The sequence below is a fragment of the Panicum virgatum genome, chromosome 8N (genome assembly GCF_016808335.1).
Source record: "Panicum virgatum strain AP13 chromosome 8N, P.virgatum_v5, whole genome shotgun sequence".
NCBI classification, from domain to species: domain Eukaryota; kingdom Viridiplantae; phylum Streptophyta; class Magnoliopsida; order Poales; family Poaceae; genus Panicum; species Panicum virgatum.
Genome location: NC_053152.1, coordinates 7002789 through 7024603, shown reverse-complemented (window position 1 = coordinate 7024603; position 21815 = coordinate 7002789). Strand labels below are relative to the sequence as shown.

Here is a 21815-nt window from a genome sequence, read left to right as displayed (position 1 = left end):
CTCTAGGTTGAGGGGGATTTCTCTTAAAGGCGTCAAGAGAAATCCTAACACCGAGTACGGACGGGGTGTCTGGGCTTAGTGTTAGCTAGAAAGTGTGTTCTACCCCACAGAACCGTTGTGTTGGTAGGTGGTGACAACCCTATCTGTCCTTTGTAGTCCACCACGTTCGGGTGTTTTCATAGCAGTAGTGCAGGTTGCTGTTGGACTCCCCTTTCATCCCTTTCTGAAGTCCTTTCTCTTCCAGCCGCCGAAGTAAGCTCTAGGTTCCCGATAACTAGTTAGAAGTAAGGTTTAGTCTAGAGAGGCTAGCTCGATAGTTTAGAAGTGTTTTAGGAATCTTGCTCGCTTGTTGTCCTCCCAGCTGCTTACCTCTCTAAGGATTAGAGTCTCCTGTGTCAGACGGTCATCGTCGGCCATTATCTTATCTATCATATCAGGCTTACCCCCACTAAGTTAGTTGGTTGATATATCTAGTAAAGTTTGTCATTCGATTCTTCGATACTCTTTAACCATAGTGCTTCCCTGAGGAAATATACGATACCTTGGAATACTCCAAGGTGAAGTGCTATAGCGGTGATTCTGTGCGCTTGCGGAATCCATATTCTATTGAGCGTATGAAACGCTAACAAGCATTTCTGGTGCCGTTGCCGGGGAAGCAATTGGCTAAAGATATCGTCGAATAGTTTGATAAAATTTACTAGTTTGTCACCGCTAATTTTTTGCGGGATTACCATTGCTCTTGGTATCTTTGTGATTTTTACAGAGCAGTGCAGGACCAAATTCGATCTACCATATCACTTCAACTCAGATCCAGAAAGAATTGGGTGAATTTGTTTTCTACTAGAAGAATTTTTCTTAGGATCAAGGTTTTACAATGCCAGCTTCAATACCCATGGCTCAGAAGACACTCCGCCAATTCTCAGCCCCGTCCAATAGCCATATCCCTACTGGACCTAACAATTACCAAGGCACTGATGGCTTTGAGATAAAGACTGGTCTTGTCAACATGGTTCAAGCAAGTCCCTTCTGTGGAAAGGCATCAGAGGATGCCCACGCTCATCTACAGAATTTTCTGGAAGTGAGCAGCATAATCAACCCAAGAGGCATTACGATGGATAATGTTCGTCTTCGACTGTTCCCATTCTCTTTGCTTGGGAAAGCAAAGACGTGGTTCTACACCTACAAGGACGCGTTCAACACTTGGGATGCATGCTCCAATGCTTTTCTGGTCAAGTACTTTCCGGTGGGCAAGACCAATGCCTTTCGGAATAGGATTTCCAGTTTTGAACAACTCCAGGACGAGACAATCCCGGAAGCCTGGGAACGTCTTCAGGAATACATTGCAGCATGCCCACACCACGGCATGGAAGAGTGGCTTATCATTCAAAACTTCTTCCATGGCCTGAACCAACGATCGCAAGATCACATGGACGTAGCAGCGGGAGGAGCATTCCTCTCCCTCGATGTTGTAGGAGCTAGAACGCTCATCGACAAGGTTGCTTCCAAGCAGAGTTGGAAGGGAGGTAGGTAGCCGGCTCATGCAAAAGGAATACATGAAATTGACAGTGTCAATGTGCTGGCAGCCAAGATGGATCTTCGCATGGAAAAGCTGGAATCTCCACACCAGTAGGTTAACCACACTATGGAGCCTCAGATGACATGTGAGAAATGTGGCAATACTGGACACTCGGGCAAATCTTGCCCATTCACTCAAGAGGGCGAGAACTCCATTGGGAACAACACTCCCAATGACTCAGACTGTCGTCCTCAGCAAGGTTGGAATCCTAAGCCCGACCTCCCCTTCGGCCAACAGCAAGGTATCAATTTTAATAATAGTTTTCAGCCCTCGCTTAAAGACTTCATGAATGGCCAAAAACAAATTAATGACAACATTAGTGAGAAATTTCTTGCTAATGATAAAATTCTTGAGTTTTTGGCTATGCAACTAGATGGGTTTAACTCTGTTATTAAACATCAGTTGAGTTTCAACGAATTGTTAGAAACTAAAGTAACTCAACTGACCTCATCCTATCTTAACCATGACACGGGGAAGCTATTCGGGCAACTAGAAGTGACCCCGAAAGAAAGTCTCAGTGCGGTAGCTGTGCGGGCAAGGCAATCCGCACAGAAACCACATTTTCCATAGTATGCAGGTATACCATCCTGCCTTAACCATGACACGGGGAAGCTATCCGGGCAATCGGAAGTGACCCCGAAAGAAAGTGTGAATGTGGTAGTTGTGCGGGCAAGACAATCCGCACAGAAACTACATCTTCCGTAGGATGCAAGTACACGGTGGAAGACCGTAACCGCCAGGAATACCTATGCTGAAGACGAACTGTTGGAGGAGGCCGAAGAATCCAACACCATTGCTACTCAGGAAGACCCCATGGAACCCCCTAGAACTTCACGGGACTATCACGATACAACCGCCTTACCGTTTCTAGAGCGGAGAAGGAGGCCGGTGGCCGATGAGCAATTCGGCAAGTTCGTCGAGGTAACTAAGAAGTTTTATGGCAACATACCACTTCTTGATACTATGCAGGTTCCCACGTACGCCAAGTATCTCAAGGATATCCTTGGCAATAAGAGGGTCCTGCCGACCACCGAGGTCGTGCAGCTTACGAATGACTGTAGCACAGCTATACTCAATCCTCTCTTGGAGAAGAAGAAACCAGGATGCCCCACCATCACATGTTTCATCGGAGCTCAACACTTTAAGCACGCTCTTTGCGATCTGCGAGCAAGCATCAGCGTCATGCCAAAGATAATTTATGATAAACTTAAACATCATGCGCTTGCTCCTACTGCCATGTGTTTGCAGCTAGCAGACCAATCAGTTCATCATCCCGCCGGGATCACCGAGGATATTCCGGTGAAAATACGGAATTTCTTCGTCCCCGTTGATTTTGTCATTCTCGACATGGAGGTCGACACTATGATCCCTCTCATATTGGGGAGGCCATTATTGAGTATGACAAATGCATACATTGATGCGGGAGTTGGAGTAATCCAACTCAACATCAATGGGCAGAAGGAGAGATTCGGTTTCAAACTGAAAAATGAAAAACGCTCACAGATCAAAAGTTTCAACCAAAAGGAATCCGTGAAAGAGCTGGAGAAGCCGTATTCCCTCATCGAATTCGTGGAGAATCTTCAAACTCGAGAGGAGATTAAGGTGTATAACTAACGGAACGTGAAGCGGAATATCCATCGTAAGAATTTTCTAGAATTTGGGAAGAAAGAGATCGAAGTAACTTTGCCTACACGGAAGGTGTAGCAGAAGAAAGCATCGCCACCAATGTCTCCATCAGGTGACGACGACCAAACCCAAAGTATGGATAGTCTTGCTCAGGACGAGAAACTCGAGCCCTTGCCATGAGGTACGTGGTAGTTATCCATTCTTGCATTTGCATATAGGATAGTTTATCTTCTTACATAGTCTTCCCTTTCTCATCATGGCATATTTAAATTCTCGCAAATGCATTCTTTTCACTTTACATTGCATACAAAAAAAATCTACCAAGATGGCAAACCTACTGAGCTTCATTCAAGCTTTGGGGGGGGGGTGCCCATGTATCCAGGTAAGTCATCCGACCTATCCATTCGTCTTGTGTAAAAAAAGTTAGTTTAAATCATTCAAAAACTCAACATAAAAGTAAAAGTATAAAATAAAGTAAAAACAAAACACAAAAAAAAAATGTTTCATGCTTTGAATAAAACTTCCAACTCATATGTGTGGAAATCCGTGTAAGCTCTTATCATGGAAATGATGTATAGTTGCTCTGTCCATGCTTTGCAAGCGCCTCGTATACAACTTTTTACTCTCCTAGTACTTGAACTAGTTGGCACATAAGTAGTTCCACTAAAATCTAGTTTGAGTGGGAGCATGAGCTTGATTTCCAAGTCTAAGTTGTTGTGAGATTTGAGATGGCCCGAACTGGAATAAAACTGCATGCTCTAGTAGGGAACCTCTCGGAATTTCTTTAAAATAAAACATGGTAAAGAATTCCCCTTTGGTTTGCATGTCCTAACCAGAGCCATAATGTTTTATCATATTAACCTATATAAGCTATCTTGAGTTATTTTGAGCTTTGCCGAATGGTGAGTTCGTTCAAGGAAGGTACTTGTCATCTACCGATCTTTTTCCTTTGCGTATCCATTGTTTTGCTACCCTCAAAATGTCTGGCATGTCAATTACCTACTCCGGGTATTGATATCCACCTTAGCCAGACAATTCCTTCACAACAAAACCTAAAATTTCCACAGTGAACCTATCCATCTCGAATGCTCTATCCAAGCAATGCTCCCTTCCAATAACTCTATCCTCATGGAGTATTGGTCATCTTCTTTAAAAAAAAAAACTGGAGCTGAAGCAATGAAAAATTAAGAGACAAGACCCATACCTCCACTCAAAAGAGTTGAAATAAGGGGCTCAAATAAAAAGACCAGAAATTCTCTAAGTGTGAGTCCATTTCCTCCCACTCCCCTAAACATTTTACCTTCCATAAGATCGGGATTTGATCGAGTACCAACCTCTTGCGAACCACTCTTCGGCTCGGCAACACAGATAAACAAGGTATGCTACACTCTCCCTACCTAAAAACTCCACATATCAGCCTTATAGTAGGAAGAAGATGGTCAAAATTTCCGACCATGGTGAGGATCATACACCTTGAGTCACTTGAGAGTACCATTGGGGAATTTTAAACCACTTTTGAAAAAACTTGCAAAAACTCCGAGATAGGAACCTGAACAGGAGGCAGAAAATATCCCGGTGAAGGTTGTTCAATCTCTCAACCGCCCAAGACGAGGGATGAAATGCGAGTAAGCCCCATCTCCAGAAACCAAGGTATGAGCCAACTTATTCAAAGAACATATGGGTTAGAGTATTATGTTGTGCATAAGGTTTCTGCAGGGTATGAGCATTGATGTAACTCCTGATCCACCGAGCCTCAGCTTTAGCTTTGCTCGAGGACGAGAAAAAGTTTAAGCATGGGGGGTGTTGACGGCCATTATTTTACATTTTGACCGTCAACTTCTCGGGAATAAAATGAGCTTCACACCATGTTCCATACATATTTTACTTATTTCTAACAAATTCCACAAGTTTTGGATGAGTTGTGGGTGCAGGAACTAACATACCAAAAATGAGGCAAAACTGGGACAAACCCAGGCCAGCCGGCCTCACCTAGGACGGCCGGCCTAGCACCTCCACTATGTGTGCCCTGTCTTTGGTACAGAAGCGAAGAGACATGTGTACAAAGCCTCTAAACCAAGGATTGCAAGTTGGTTTGATCAAATGGACCGAAAGGCCTAGCACGTGGATTAAAAGACCCACTTACAGCACTTACCCAAATCTTTTGGGCCGGAACACCACTATGGACTTTATACACATGTGGATCAAGATGTCGGTGAAATGGGAGACCGAGATGTGCTAGACCCAGGCCGGCCGGCCTAGGAGAGGCTGGCCGGCCTACAATTATCAGCTTTGATGCCACGCAACACACACCGTCATCTAGAGAAGATAAGGAGCGTCCACAAGAAGGTCGGCGCCAAACGGAGGGAGTCCCAGTCCGGCCGGCCTAGGGGAGGCCGTCCGGCCCCACTTTGTAGTGTCTCAAGTTCATCTTCGCATGGAAGCTACGTCAACTGACCCTCTTGTGTACAACCGACGCCTCGGCCAAATACCGACCTCTAGCTAGTATAAATAGGCCAACTATCCTCACTTGTGGGATACACACCAAAAAGGAGCTCTCTTCTCTCATTCTTAGTTTCTAGAGTAGGTTAGCTAGTCTGGGAGTTAGAGTCGAGTCGAACTTGTCTCGGGATTCCGGAGTCGTCATCGGAAGTTGGGTATAAGCTCTTGTATCTTTTCCTTTGACATTTATCAATATAAGTTATCTTCTTTATATTTTCGAGTCGGCTTTACTTCCCGCATTTATTTACCTTTCCAAGTTATCTTACTTGTGTACGGAAGTAATTCTCTAGCTTAGGCTTTGTACCTAGCTTGTTTATCAGGATCTTATCTTACAGGTTTTCTCGCCTGGGCTAGAGTAACTCAAGTTAGTTCTCTAGGTTGAGGCGGATTTCTCTTGAACGCGTCAAGAGAAATCCTAACACCGAGTACGGATGGGGTGTCTGGGCTTAGTGTTAGCTAGAAAGTGTGTTCCACCCCACGGACCATTGTGGTAGTCGGTAGGTGGTGACAGTCCTATCCGTCCTTTGTAGTCCACCACGTTTGGGTGTTTTTATAGCAGTAGTGCAGATTGCCGTTGGACTCCCCTCTCATCCCTTTCTGAAGTCCTTCCTCTTCCAGCCGCCGAAGTAAGGTCTAGGTTCCCGATAACTAGTTAGAAGCAAGGTTTAGTCTAGAGAGGCTTGCTCAATAGTTTAGAAGTGTTTTAGGAATCTTTCTCGCTCGTTGTCCTCCCAACTGCTTACCTCTCTAAGGGTTAGAGTCTCCTGTGTCAGACGGTCATCGTTGGCCATTGTCTTATCTATCATATCAAGCTTATCCCCAATAAGTTAGTCGGTTGATATATCTAGTAAAGTTTGTCATTTGATTCTTCGATACTCTTTAACCATAGTGCTTCCATGAGGAAATATACGATACCCTGGAATACTCCAATATGAAGTGCTACAGCGGTGATTCTGTGCGCTTGCGGAATCCATATTCTATTGAGCGTAAGAAACGCCAACAGTATCCACCGAGACAAATGTGCCAAGATTATGAGAGGATGCTAGGTTAGGGGCCTTGGGAAGAAGGAGAAAATGCTGACGACATGTGGCTAAAGATGGCGACATGTGTCCGGAAGTTGGCCTCAGAGGTGCTTGGCATGAGTAGGGGAGGCAAACAGGAAGGGAAAGACACCTGGTGATGGAATGACAAGGTGCAAAGGGATATTAAGGAGAAGAAGAAATGTTTCAAGCGCCTCCACCTTGACAAGAGTGCAGCCAACATCGAGGGCTATAAATTAGCGAAAAGGGCTGCAAAGCGAGCTGTGAGTGTAGCAAAGGGTAAGGTGTATGATAACCTGTATCAGTGACTAGGCATGAAGGAAGGGGAGGACATTTATAGGATGGCTAGGATCCGCGAGCGAAAGACACGGGACATGTCGGTGTTTACCGCCAAGCCTGCTTAGGGATACCCTTAGCAGTAGGGTTTGTAGGTAGGGATCGATGGCTCTGAAACTCGATGGTGCAAGGAACACAAAGATTTAGACAGGTTCGGGCCGCGAGTTGCATAATACCCTACGTCCTGTGTGGTGGTTTGTATTGCCTTAGGTGTAGATGTCTTTCGAGGGGGTCCCTGCCCGCCCTTATATATCCGGGAGGACAGGGTTACATGAAAACTCCTAGCCGAGTATAGTTGGAATCCTTCTACAACACAATCGGGTAGTTTCCTTGTACTGCAGCTAGTACTATGCCTATTCGGGTAGTTACAAAAGAGGTAAGGTATATCCATGAGATATCCCTTACTCTAGAATATTCTATGCCTGTGAGAAGTACCGCTGTCCCGGGTCTGACAGGACATCAACCAAATCAAATGCATCAAGGATGAGACAGATCGACTTCTAGTGAAGGATGACGAGATCATGGGCAGATGGCGAGAGTACTTCGACAAGCTGTCCCGGGTCTGACAGGCCCCCGAGCTCTTCGTAGCCGAGTCCTACAGGCGTCGAGTACTTGGCTGGGCGTCTTCGAGTATTTTGAGTAGTCAGAACATCCTTCCGGTTGCTTCTGGTCCTTCCTTCAGGTACGTCGAGTAGTGCTTCAAGTACTTCCGTTTGCTCCGAGGCTGTGAGGTGCTCAAACCCCGAAATCTTGATCATATATGGTGCGTGAAGTACTCGCGCTCCATATGGAGTAGCCCCCGAGCCTTAGGTTGAATCTTAGAATCAGGCTGAGGGTCACTTCAGTCTTTTTCTTCTTCTTTATTTTTCAAAAAATTTGAAAAATAAATCTCTGATACATATATTCCGCAGCCCCCGAGTCTTGAATTTAAATCCCTCCATTTAGATTTAAGAATCAATGTAAACTCGTGGCAAAAACTGAAAGCTTCTCTCAAAAGGAAAGAATCTGTTGGCATCCCAAATATTCACAAAATAGCCCCCCGAAGACCGTATAAAGCCGGTTGAAAACTTCCAAGGGTTTTACCCCTTGAACTCCTGGCAGCCATTAGACTCAGATTCACATTCGCCTCTTCTCAGTCAAAATCCAAAAGCTCCTCTCGTAAACCCCGAGCTAAAACTCATGACTGTGAGATGGCTCCCAAGAAGAACAAGTCCAAGATTGAAGAGGAAATGATCGCCAATATGTAAACAGGTTGGTGTAAAAGCAAGATGTCTGAATCATTAGTCCGGGAGTTGGACAATATGGGTCTCCTCCAAGAGCAGGGCGTAAGCCAGTGGCGCGCTGATAAAGGAGAAGATTACCCCATGGAAGGTACCCTTGAGACCATTATGTTTCGCGATTTTGTAGAACGTGGTCTCACTCTTCCCGTGTCAGAATTTTTCTTATTCAGAATCTTGCCAGCCAGTAAGTATATAATATTTTGTTGATTGTATCCCGTTTGCCTCAGCTTTCTTATTCAGAATCTTGCTTGGCTAGGATCCAACATCTTTCAGCGCATGAGAAAGATCAAGTCCAAGACTTCCGCAACTGGGTGTCGAGTGGTTCGGAAGGAACTAGTCGATCAGCCCCCGAATCTCCTGTAATTGGGTTGATCGAGACCCCTGCTCCCAATTTGCCAAGTGCAGACACAGCTGAGAATCCAAGCGAACCAAGCCCTGAAACATCTGATACTCCTGCGGCTGCTGAAGGAGCCTCCAATGCTGGTGGATCTGGGAGTAGTGGAGCAGAAGGGTCAAAAGGTCCTTCCGTTTGACTGGTACCATTCCAGTCTATGCCTTAGTCAGCCCAGGAAGAGTTGGGAAAGGAACTATTTGATGATCCTTTGTTGACTGTAGACAATATGAAGAAGCTCGCAGATTGTATGCAATGGAGCTTTAAATTTACCAAGGTAAGTCTTCTGCCGCTACTTGTCATCGTCGAGTAGCAATCGTTGTCTGATCAGACTTGCCTTGGATGTTACAGGATGTTGCCAATCGATCTTTCCTAAAGTCTCATGCTTTGTATAAGACTGTAGACAACTGAAAGATCTTGGAGGGGCAGAAAGCCATGATTGTCAAACGACTGGATGAAGCCCTTGGTGCTCGAAACAAACTTTATGAAGCAAGTCAGCAGCATCATCTGGAGGTTTGTGACATGAAGCGCCAGATTAAGAACCGTGAAGAAGAAAGATCAAAGCTTCAAGAGGAAAATTCCAGGCTTCAGAAGCAATTGCAGACTGCCCAAGCCTATAAGCACTCGATCTTTTGTCTTGATTTTGCTTTGTCAAATCAATTTCTGAGATATCTTCCCATCAAGTTCTCCGGAAGACCATACTCGACTAATAGCAGCAGCTCAAGCTCTTGTGGGTGTGGTTGATACTGAAAAAGAATCGTCAAGTGGCAAGTCCTTGGTGGAGCGTTTGGAAGAAGCTCCCCATAAATTTTTTGATGTTATGACGGATACTTCCAAGAATTATGTAACCCACATGATAGGAGTTGTCAAGTCGTACTTGCCTCAGTTTAATTTAGCTTCGATAGCTAAATGAATAGCTCCCAGTTGCTCTGATGAGAAATTCTGAGAGTATTGTAAGGAATCAGAAGTGATTGCGGAGGAAATTCTGAAGAACATGGCAGAGTAGACTGCTTGTAACAACTCTTATAATCTTCATTGGATTCATGTTGTTGTCCATAATTCGTATCATGTTGGTGTGTCTTCAGAAGCATGATCTAATACCGTAGGATAAATATGAACTAATCGAGCAGAATACTTGAATGGAGTAATCCATAAAGTTAATTATTTGGGGTGAGTCCCGTCAGACTACCCGATTTGAGAAACTTGTAAAGGTATCCATAAACTACTCGAGCAAGCAAATAGTCTTTCCTAACCAAGGACTGGAGTAATCCGTAAGACAAAACTGTTAGGTACGAACCCCATCGGGTTGCCCAAGACGTAAATGTCGTAGGGATATCCAAGGCTTACTCGAGCAAGGCGAGTAAGGTGTCCTTTGACCAAGGACTGGAGTAATCCTTAAGGCAAAACTGTTAGGTATGAACCCCGTCGGGTTATCCAAGATGTAAATACCAGAAAGATATCCGAAACTTACTCGAGCGAGGAAAGTAAGGTGTCTAACTTGTAGACTGGAGTAACTACTAAGATTGACCTGTTAGGGCGAACTCCGTTGGGTTGCCCAAGACGAACAAAATGTAGTAGTATCCATAACGTACTCGAGCAAGCGAGTAGTTTTGCCTTTACAACAAGGCTAGAGTTCCTCATAATTGACCTGTTAGGATGAACTCCATCGAGTTACCCAAGATGGACAACTAGTAAAGGTATCCAAGCACCTTTCCGAGCTAGGCAAGTAGGTTGCGCCCTTACATTAAGGGCAAGGATGCGGCTTGTGTAGTTATCCTGATGGAGAACTGTATAAGCTATCGTGAACTGGTGATGCTGTCAGACGAAGAGATTGCCTTTAATGTAGTCGATATACCGTTAAGGACCCTTGCTTCATTAAAGAAATCAACTGTCGACACTAGATTGCTTGGATCAAGGATAAAACTTGCGCAAGTGCTCGATGTTCCAGGAATTCGGTACCTCATTGCCATCTGCATTAGTGATTCTATATGATCCTGGTCTTGTAACCTTGGTTACGATGAATGGAACCTCCCATCTAGAATTTAACTTGTGCAGTCCTATCTCATCCTGAATCCTGCGTAGTACTAGATCTCCCACTTTGAAGGATCTTTGCTGGACATTGTGATCATGATAGCGTCTGACTCCTTGAAGATATCTAGCCGATTGAGTTAAGGCATTGATTCTAGCCTCTTCGACTGAGTCTAACTCAAGTTGTCGAGCTTTATCTGCTTCTCCTTCTTGATAGGCTTCTACTCTTGGAGATTTCCACATAATATCAGCGGGTAGTATAGCTTATGTCCCGTAAGTGAGAAAGAAAGGAGATTGTCCAGTTGCTTTGCTAGGCTGGGTTTGCAGCCCCCAGACTACGTGAGGTAGTTCTTGAATCCACTTGCCACCTTTCTTGGTATTGGCATCATAGAGTCTTTTCTTCAAGCCGTCGAGTATTAAACCATTGATGCGCTCAACTTTACTGTTTGCCCGAGGATGAGCTACTGAGGCATATTTGACCTCAATGCATGAGTTGTCACAGAAATCCCAAAAAGATTGTGACGTGAAGTTGGAGCCGAGATCTGTAATAATGGTGTGAGGAAAGCCGAATCGATGGATAACGTCAGAGATGAAATCCACTGTTATGTCGGATGAGATCTTGACAATGGGCTTGTACTCGATCCACTTGGTGAACTTGTCGACTGCTACCAGCACATGATTGAATCCTCCTAGAGCTACGGTTAATGGTCCGATCATATCCAAACTCCAACAGGCAAACGGCCATGATGGAGGGATTGTTATCAAGTTATGTGCTGGGACGTGAGTCTTCTTGCCGAAGAATTGGCAGCCAGGGCACTGTCTGACCAGGTCTTCTGCGTCCGAAATAGCTGTTGGCCAGAAGAATCCTGACCTATACGCCTTTCCGACTAGTGTCCTTGATGCAGCGTGATTGCCGCAAACTCCTTCATGTATTTCTCGAAGGATGTCTTTGCCTTCTTCAAGGGTAAAACACTTCATGAGGATGCCTGAAGCAGAGCGCTTGTATAGGTTGTTGCCAATGAGGACCAAACCCTTGCTACGCCTGATGATGCGGGCAGCTTCAGTGCTTTTAGGATCAACATGTGGTGGAAGCTTGAACTCCTTGATGAAGTTGATAAACTGAGTCCGCCAATCTTCTTCAATCATCAGCACTTCTTTGACTGTGGCCGGGGCCTCCGTGTCAGTGGCTTGTTGGCTTTGTTCCTTGACTGATGGGTGGTGAAGTTCATGGACAAAAACTCCTGGTGGAACAGCTGCTCAAGTGGACCCAAGTTTGGAAAGGACATCGGCTCCCACGTTGTTGTTGCGATTGACGTGGCGGATTTCCAATCCTGAGAACTTGTTTTCGAGCTTTCTGATTTCTTCAATGTATGCGTCCATTGTATCCTTGTTGATGTCCCATTTTTTATTGACTTGTTGAACGATGAGTAGAGAGTCGTCGTAGACAAGTAGTCGCTTGGTGCCGAGAGATACTGCTAGTCGGAGGCCGTGTAGCAATGCCTCGTATTCAGCTTCATTGTTGGAGACCTTGAACAAGATTTGAAACACATACTTCAATTGTTCTCCCTTGGGGGAGATGAACAAAACTCCTGCGCCGCCTCCGTCGATCTTGAGTGAGCCATCGAAGTACATCACCCAATGCTCTGGAATGTTCTGGGGTGCTGGAATTTGATTTTCCCGCCATTCAGCCAAGAAGTCGACTAGTGCCTGTGACTTGATTGCTGTTCTTGGCTTGAAGTTGATTTTCAAGGCTCCCAGTTCAACTGCCCACTTTGAGATTCGTCCAGTGGCATCCCGATTGTGGAGTATATCCCCCAATGGGAAGTCAGTTATGACTGAGATCTTGTATTCGTCAAAGTAATGCCAGAGCTTCCTGGAGGTGAGTAGAATTCCATACAGAAGTTTCTGAATTGATGGATATCTAACCTTTGATTCAGAGAGTACTTCGCTGATCAAGTAGACTGGTCTCTGAACACCGTAAGCGTGGCCTTCCTCCGGGCGTTCGACTACTATCGCGGTATTGACTACAAGGGTAGTCGCAGCGATGTAGAGGAGTAATTCCTCACAGGGTAGTGGAGCTGTTAGAATCGGCGGTGACTGGAGATGATGCTTGCGATTCTCGAGTGCTTCGGTGGCTTCTGTAGTCCACTCGAATTTATCTTATCGCTTTAGGAGTTTAAAGAAGGGTAATCCCCTCGCCAAGCCTGGACAAGAATCGATTCAAGGCTGCCATGCAGCCTGTAAGCTTCTGGATGTCCTTGATGGTAGCTGGAGCGTCCATGGCCATGATGGCATTGATCTTCTCTGGATTAGCCTCAATTCCTCGGTTACTGACGATGAATCCGAGTAGTTTTCCAGAGGGTACACCAAAGACGCATTTGGTTGGGTTGAGCTTCCAGCGGAATTTTCGGAGGCTGTTGAAGGTCTCTTCCAGGTCAGTAATGAATTGATCCTGGGTCTTCGTTTTGACAACGACGTCATCAACATAGGCTTCAACATTGCGATGTAGCTAATCGGAGAAGCACAGCTGTATCGCACGCTGGTAGGTAGCGCCAGTGTTCTTCAACCCGAAGGACATGGTCTTGTAGGCGTATGCCCCGTAAGGGGTGATGAAGGCCGTCTTGATTTGGTCTTCTTCTTTTAGGGTGATCTGATGATACCCTGAGTAGCAGTCGAGGAAGGATAACAGGACACATCCTGCTGTCGAGTCGATTACTTGATCAATACGTGGTAGCCCGAAAGGATCCTTCGGGCAGTGCTTGTTTAGATCAGTGTAGTCGACGCACATCCTCCACTCGTTGTTGTTCTTCTTCTGGACGAAGCTCGACAGCCTTGGCCAACCAATCAGGGTGGTAGACTTCCTTGCTGAACCCTGCTGCGAGTAGTTTTGCCAGCTCTTTCTTGATGGCTTCTTACTTGTCCGGTGAGAATGGCCGTAACCGTTGCTTTTTTGGTGTGGCTTTAGGGTTGACCTTCAAGGCATGCTCCATCAACTCCTTGGGCACCCCTGGCATATCCACGGGTTTCCACGCGAATACATCTCGGTTGGCCCTAAGGAAGTTGACGAGCTCGAGTTCCTATTTGTCACCAAGTCCTGCTCCGATGATGGCTGTTTTGGTGTCGTCTCCCTCTTGTAGCTGGATAGTCTTGGTGCCCACATCACCGGTTGGTTTAACCGAGGATTGGCTTGGCTTCTTTGAAGGCATCGGCTCTTTGAGTGAGAGTTTCTTAGCAACAGCAAGTATTTCGCTGACAGAACTAGGGACCCGGATTGTGGCCGCATGATCTATTGCTTTCTTGTCACACTCGAAAGACTTGAGGAGGTCCCCACGTAGTGAAAGGACTCCTGCGTTGCCTGGCATCTTGAGGAGCAGGTAGACATAGTACGGTACTGCCATGAACTTGGCTAGTGCAGGTCTTCCCAAGATAGCGTGGTAGGAAGATTCGAAGTCGGCTACTTCGAATTTGATATATTCTGTCCGGAAGTTCTGTTTTGTACCAAACATGACTGGGAGAGTAACCGAGCCAATTGGTGTAGAGGAATTCTCGGGGACGATGCCGTAGAACGGAGCCTTACTAGGAGTAAAAAGACTCATATAGTTGAGGCCCATCTTTACCAATGTGCTTGCAAAGATTAGGTTGAGCCCACTTCCGCCGTCAATGAGTACTCGAGTGAGCTTGGAGCCCTGAACGACTCGATCGAGTACTAGCGGGAACTTTCCAGGTTCAGAGAAGCTGGGCCACTGATCCTCCCTGGAGAAGGTAATGGGGACCTCGCTATATTTGAGTGGCCTCTGAATTGCTGGCTCGACTGAGAGGATCTCTCTGAGTAGGAGCTTCTGAGCTCGCTTGGAGAAGCTAGGATCTCCTCCAAATATAACGTTGACGATGTTTTGCTGATGTTGGAAACCGTCATGGTCTTTCTTGTCATCTTCATCATCTTTGTCTTGTTCTTTCTTTGGAGCAGCTGCAGGTGCCGACTGGAAGGATTTGCGCTGGATCGTGCACTCCCACATCGAGTGGTTGCTCTTGGGATGGATTGGACATCTCTTATTGTGGAGAATCTTGTCGAATTGGTCCTACGGCTTGTCGCCCTTCTTACCACGCGGGGTGCGATCCATAGTGCCGACTGTATCATCAGGCTTGCGCTTGCGCGCAGGATCCCGCTGGTTGCTAGGGCCTCCACGGTCGTTGTAGCGCTTCCCATTGTTGTCGTTGTTGCGGTGGGGGAAGCGACTGCGTTCTTCCTCCTCTTCGTCAGCCCAGCACTACATCATATCCTGTAAATCTACCACTATTTTGGGGCGATTATGCCCGAAGTCGCGGTACAGGGAATGGATGGTGATGCCGCTCTGGAAGTAGTCGATGACGTCGTCATCGGCGATGTTGGGGATGGTGGCTCTTGTGTCGAAGAAGCGCTTGACATAGGATCTGATCGACTCGCCTTGCTCCTGCTTGCACGTGGACAAGGCGTGTCGAGTAGCTACTCGGTGTAGCGACCCTTGGAAGTTGTCGATGAAGGCCTTCTTGAGGTCATCCCACGAGTGTATGGACTCGCGCGCCAAGCTTTCGAGCCACGTGAGGGGTGCGGGCTCCAGAGCCATTGGGAAGTAGAGGACCTTGGTGTTGGTGTCTCCCCCTGCAACACAAACAGTGGTCGAATATAAACATAACCATTGAGCAGGGTCTTGCTTACCGTCGTACTTCTGGATGTTTGTCGGCTTGAAATCCTTTGGGTACTCGATGTTGTCGAAGACTCTACTGAGGGCGGGGAAGCGATCGGAGTTGTCCGCAAGCTGTGCTCTACGTCTTGCGTTAATGATATCCTGTGCATCCATGATGGAGTTAGCTACCTCTTCCCTGTTATGCCCACAGTTGTTGTTGCGGTTTGGCTGAGGCCCAGGAGCTTGGTTTGCGTGCGGTTGGCCACCCCTGGGGCGATGACTGCTCGCAGCTTCCTAATCCTCTTGATTTCTTTGGTTTTGCTGCTCCTGCTGTTGTTGACGCTGGTGGCCTCCGGGGGTACGGCTTGCCTGAGGTATGACTGTTGCGGTAGCCCTTGATCGTGTGCCATGGAGTGACGACAACGGGTTTTGTCTCTCGTGTTGTTCAACAGCATTCTTGGTGAGATTTTTGACTCAGTCTATCTCTGGATTTTGGGGCATCGTCATGAGTCGTAGGGTTGCTTCTGTCATCGCAGCAATTGGTGTTTTGAAAACCGGATCTGCGACGTTGTTGAACTCGTTATTGAGGTTGCGTGGTGGAATTCGAGCATGTTCAGCTGCATGAACCCTGCGTGCTTCTTTTCGTTGATTCCTTGCCCTGCGGGCTATGCGAGTGGCTTTGTCTTCATCAGCTGGAGCGTCTTGGGTCAGATTGTCTGCTGAGATCCAAGGCTTCGTTTGGATCATGATGGCTTGGAGCACCCCCGGGCTGGATGATTACCGGAACCAAATGCTCGTGAGAGAAGCTTTCCAGGTCTGATTCGTAATTAGCTAGGACAGTTCCGCCGGAGCCAGTTTCCCTCTCAGTTTCGAGGGGAGTGCCGTGTTGAAACGGGAGATCATCAATGCTGGCGACTTCTCACAGATTATCGAGTAGTTCTGCGAGGGTATGGCCTCGGCAAGGTATGAGTTTCATCTTAGCCAGTGCATTGGTGATGAAATTCATGCTGTCTTGAGGTGACTCGACTGGATCTGGGTAAACATCAAAAAAATGGGCGCCTCCCGGCTAGTAGGCGATCCAAGCTATTTTCATAGGAGGATCTAATCATCTGTTTGTAAACAGACGATGAATTGCGCAAACCAAAGACAGGTTGCGCAATAAGAGTCTCAATCCGAGTAGAATTCGGCCTGAGATCGATCTGAGTCCGAGTAGAACCCGACTTGTCTTCGAGTTTTGGCTTGATCTCCTTGGCGAGGTCGGGAAGCAACGTGACGCCGCGATTACAGGATCTGGCGATCTTGTTGGAATCTTTTGACGTAGAGATCTTCGGTGTAGGAGAGTTGGTTAGGTGGCTGTCAAAACCACCCGAACCATTGACGACGCAGACCCACGAGCCGAAGATGAAGGTGGTGCCTCTGGGAGGCGTCATGGTGCTGAAAGCAAAAGTGGTCATCGAACTCGCCGATGAACTCGCCGAGTCCCCTACCTGGCGCGCCAGCTGTCGGTGTTTACCGCCAAGCCTGCTCATAGATACCCTTAGCAGTAAGGTTTGTTGGTAGGGATTGGCGGCTATGTAACTCGATGGTGCAAGAAACACAAATATTTAGATAGGTTTGGGCCGCGAGTTACGTAATACCCTTCGTCATGTGTGGTGGTTTGTATTACCTTAGGTGTAGATGTCTTTCGAAAGGGTCCTTGCCCGCCTTTATATATGCGAGGGGACAGGGTTACATGGAAAGTCCTAGCCGAGTATAGTTGGAATCCTTCTACAACACGATCGGGTAGTTTCCTTGTACTGCAGCTAGTACTACGCCTATTCGGGTAGTTACAGAAGAGATAAGGTACATCCATGAGCTATCCCTTACTCTAGAACATTCTATGCCTGTGAGCAGTCCCGCTGTCCCGGGTCTGACAGGACATCAACCAAATCAAATGCATCAAGGATGAGACAGATCGACTTCTAGTGAAGGATGACGAGATCAAGGGCAGATGGCGAGAGTACTTCGACAAGCTGTCCCGGGTCTGACAAGCCCCCGAGCTCTTCGTAGCCGAGTCCTGCAGGCGTCGAGTACTTGGCTGGTCGTCTTCGAGTATTTCGAGTAGTCAGAACATCCTTCCGGTTGCTTCTGGTCCTTCCTTCAGGTACGTCGAGTAGTGCTTCAAGTACTTCTGTTTGCTCCGAGGCTGTGAGGTTCTCAAGCCCCGAAACCTTGATCATATATGGTGCGCGAAGTACTCGCGCTCCATATGGAGTAGCCCCCGAGCCTTAGGTTGAATCGTAGAATCCGGCTGAGGGTCACTTCAGTCTTTTTCTTCTTCTTTATTTTTCAAAAAATTTGAAAATAAATCTCTAATACATATATTCCACAGCCCCCGAGTCTTGAATTTAAATCCCTCCATTTAGATTTAAGAATCAAGGTAAACTCATGGCAAAAACTGAAAACTTTTCTGAAAAGGAAAGAATCCGTTGGCATCCCAAATATTCACAAAATTTCGCCCGAAGACTGTATAAAGCCGGTTGAAAACTTCTAAGGGTTTTACCCCTTGAACTCCTGGCTACCGTCAGACTCAGATTCACATTCGCCTCTTCTCAGTCAAAATCTAAAAGCCCCTCTCGTAGCCCCCGAGCTAAAACTCGTGACTGTGAGATGGCTCCCAAGAAGAACAAGTCCAAGATTGAAGAGGAAATGATCGCCAATATGTCCACAGGTTGGTGTAAAAGCAAGATGTCTGAATCACTGGTCCGGGAGTTGGAGAGTATGGGTCTCCTCCAAGAGCAGGGCGTAAGCCAGTGGCGCGCTGGTGAAGGAGAAGATTACCCCATGGAAGGTACCCTTGAGACCATTATGTTTCGCGATTTTGTAGAATGTGGTCTCACTCTTCCCGAGTCAGAATTTTTCTATAGACTTCTTCAGTTTTGGGGAATTCAATTACACCATCTTACTCCCCAATCCATCTTGCATCTTTTGATTTTCACTCACTTCTGTGAGGCTTTCCTTGGAATTCTTCCCTATTTTCACCTTTTTCAACATTTCTTCTTCCTTGTTCCTGTCCCAAATGCCACCAATCCCGCCGTCGTCGGGGCATGTGAATTGGTACTCCGTCCAGAAACCCGAAGCGAGTACTTGGCTTATGATCCTGTGAATAAGGGAGCCGAATGAAAGAAGTTCTGGTTCTATGTCGGGAACTTTGAATCTCCACTTCCAGAAAGGATTGCTGGTGCCCCGCAAGTCCAAGAAAGCTGGTCAAGTAAAGGACCTGGTGGCAAGCAAGTTGAAGCCATTCTTCGTGCGATTGCCATTGTTAAGAAGAAAGGAGTCACTGGAGATCATGTGGTCTTCTCATTTATCGGTCGCTGGACACAGCCTCTCCAGCTGCGAAAGCATCCTACCTTTAGATATGAAGGCACGCAGGATCCCACTAGGATGTCCCCAGAGCCAATGGCTCAGTTTGAAGTAATAAAGAGATGCTGCAAAGTACTCGATAACTTCGACAAGTCTTTGACGCTTCCAACACTCTTCTCGGCACAAAATCCTCCTGAGAATGTCTGGGTACGTATTTTGGATACCATGTCGAGTACTTGTAGTTAACCATTTTTGATCTTCTGACTAAGTATTGGCTTCTTTCTACAGAAAAATTATAAATCCTGGTATTGTATACCTCCGACTTCTGTAAATGCTGATTTTGATGACAGCAAGAAACGGAAGGTGGCTCCCGGATCAATGTTGCAGAGGAAAGTTCCTCGTCTCCATGCCAGCCAGTAAGTATATAATATTTTGTTGATTGTATCTCGTTTGCCTCAGCTTTCTTATTCAGAATCTTGCTTGGCTAGGATCCAACATCTTTCAGCGCATGAGAAAGATCAAGTCCAAGACTTCCGCAACTGGGTGTCGAGTGGTTCGGAAGGAACTAGTCGATCAGCCCCCGAATCTCCTGTAATTGGGTTGATCGAGACCCCTGCTACCAATTTGCCAAGTGCAGACACAGCTGAGAATCCAAGCGAACCAGGCCCTGAAACATCTGATACTCCTGCGGCTGCTGAAGGAGCCTCCAATGCTGGTGGATCTGGGAGTAGTGGAGCAGAAGGGTCAAAAGGCCCTTCCGTTCGACTGGTACCATTCCAGTCTACGCCTCAGTCAGCCCAGGAAGAGTTGGGAAAGGAACTATTTGATGATCCTTTGTTGACTGTAGACAATATGAAGAAGCTCGCAGATTGTAGGCAATGGAGCTTTAAATTTACCAAGGTGAGTCTTCTGCAGCTACTTGTCATCGTCGAGTAGTAATCGTTGTCTGATCAGACTTGCCTTGGATGTTACAGGATGTAGCCAATCGATCTTTCCTAAAGTCTCATGCTCTATATAAGACTGTAGACAACCGAAAGATCTTGGAGGGGCAGAAAGTCATGATTGCCAAACGACTGGATGAAGCCCTTGCTGCTCGGAACAAACTTTATGAAGCAAGTCAGCAGCATCATCTGGAAGTTTGTGACATGAAGCGCCAGATTAAGAATATTGAAGAAGAAAGATCAAAGCTTCAAGAGAAAAATTCCAGGCTTCAGAAGCAATTGCAGACTGCCCAAGCCTGTAAGTTCTATAGGACAGCGATTCACCCGGAGATGTTATATGGTATTGAATGTTGGCCTACAAAAAGAAGACATGTCCAGCAACTGAGTGTAGCAGAGATGCGCATGTTGCGGTGGTTTTGTGGGCATACAAGGAGGGATAGAGTCCGGAACGAAGTTATTCGGGAAAGGGTAGGGGTGGCACCAATTGAGAAGAAACTTACCCAACATCGGTTGAGATGGTTTGGACATATCCAACGGAGGCCTCCGGAGGTGGAAGTGCGTAGTGAGGTGCTAAAGCGTGTTGATAAGATAAAGAGGGATAGAGATAGACCTAAACTGATTTGGGATGAGTCGGTTAAGTGAGACCTTAATGATTGGGATATCACTGAGAAGTTAGTTTTGGATTGGAGCGCTTGGAGACTAGCTATCAACGTGCTTGAACCCTGACCTTTGTGTCTTTTGGGTTTCATCTCTAGAGCCGGATTGGGTGACTTGCCTCTCCTCCCTCCATTCTCCATCCAACCACTCGCAACCATTCAAAGCAACTTGGCCGTGGGCCACTGGCCGCTCGGCTGCACGCCTGCGCGCCGCTCGGCCGGTCCACCCGCGTGCCGCTCGCCGCGTGCCTGCTAGCTCGCGGCTCGCCACTCGGCCACCTGCCCGCGCGCCACTCGCCGCTCGCCGCTCGCCGCGTGCCTGCCCGCTCGCGCGCCGCTCGGCCGCCCGCACGCCGCCCACGCTTGCCAGCCAGAACAGGCCGCCTGCCCGCGTGCTTCGTGCCGCTCGCCGCGCGCCTGCCTGCTCACCGCTCGCCCGCGCGGTGCCCGCTCGCCCGCGCGGTGCCCGCTCGCCGCCGGCGCTTGCAAGCCAGAACAGGCCCCTGACACCACCGGCCACATCGTCCTCGCCCGACGAGGGCGATTGAACTCTTCGTTGAAGTCTTCCATGGCCGCGTCGGGCGTGGACTTGGTTGGCAATGTTGCTAAGCGACACGAACACCCGTTCCCTGGGGTTCATTCTCCCATCCGCGCCGGCTGCGAGAAGCCGCCCTTCAGCTTGCCCGGCTCGACGAACAAGTACCTCTGGCGGCTGCTGGGCGTCCTCGGCTTGTCCGCCATCCACCGCTGCGACGCCGACTGCGATGTCCCGTTCTGCAGGCGTTGATCGAAGCCGTGGTCCGGCGCGGGGGCGGTCTTGGTGGACGACCGCGGGCGTGCTGCATGCCGTGGACGGTGGACGTCGCAGCGAGGAGGATGTTAAGCTCCTCTAGGCTGCCCTGCGTGGCGGCCTCGCGGACCTTGACGCACTCGTATTCATGGTGGAGGCTCTGCAGCGCGGCATCCTTGTCGGTGACGACATTGTTGAGGCGCACATTCTCGGCCTTGGCGAGCTCGAGCGCGTCCTTGATGGCATTGGCCTCGGCAGCGGCCCGCTTGAGGATGTCCCGGAGGCGCGCGATCTCATCGCAGATGACGCGCTGCGGTTCGACGAGCTTGGTGTTCTCCTAGCACACACGGTTCACCGAATATGAGGTCCTTGACCCATCGCCGGTCCGCGGCGTCGACGCCGCCGCGCCGGGCCGCAGCGCGGCGATCTCCATCTTGGCCTCTTCGAGCAGCGCGTGGCCCACAGGCGGGCGGCCGACCGGCGAACGGTGAGCGGGCGGGCGGCCGAGCTGCTAGCCGCGACCTAGCAGGCACGCGGCACGCGGGCGAACAGCCCAGCGGTGAGCGGCGCGCGGGTAGGCGAGCAGCACATGGGTGTGCAGCCGAGCGGCGAGTGGCACGTAGCCAAGTTACTTTGAATGGTT

The 21815-nt window shown here is 47.9% G+C and overlaps 1 non-coding gene across 1 annotated transcript; it reads right to left on the bottom strand.

Annotated features, from left to right (window-relative positions):
* Positions 1-1256: 1256 nt before the first annotated feature.
* On the bottom strand, positions 1257-1365 carry LOC120687045. The gene has a single exon (XR_005680547.1). It is a non-coding gene; the product is annotated as a small nucleolar RNA R71 (small nucleolar RNA).
* Positions 1366-21815: the final 20450 nt, after the last annotated feature.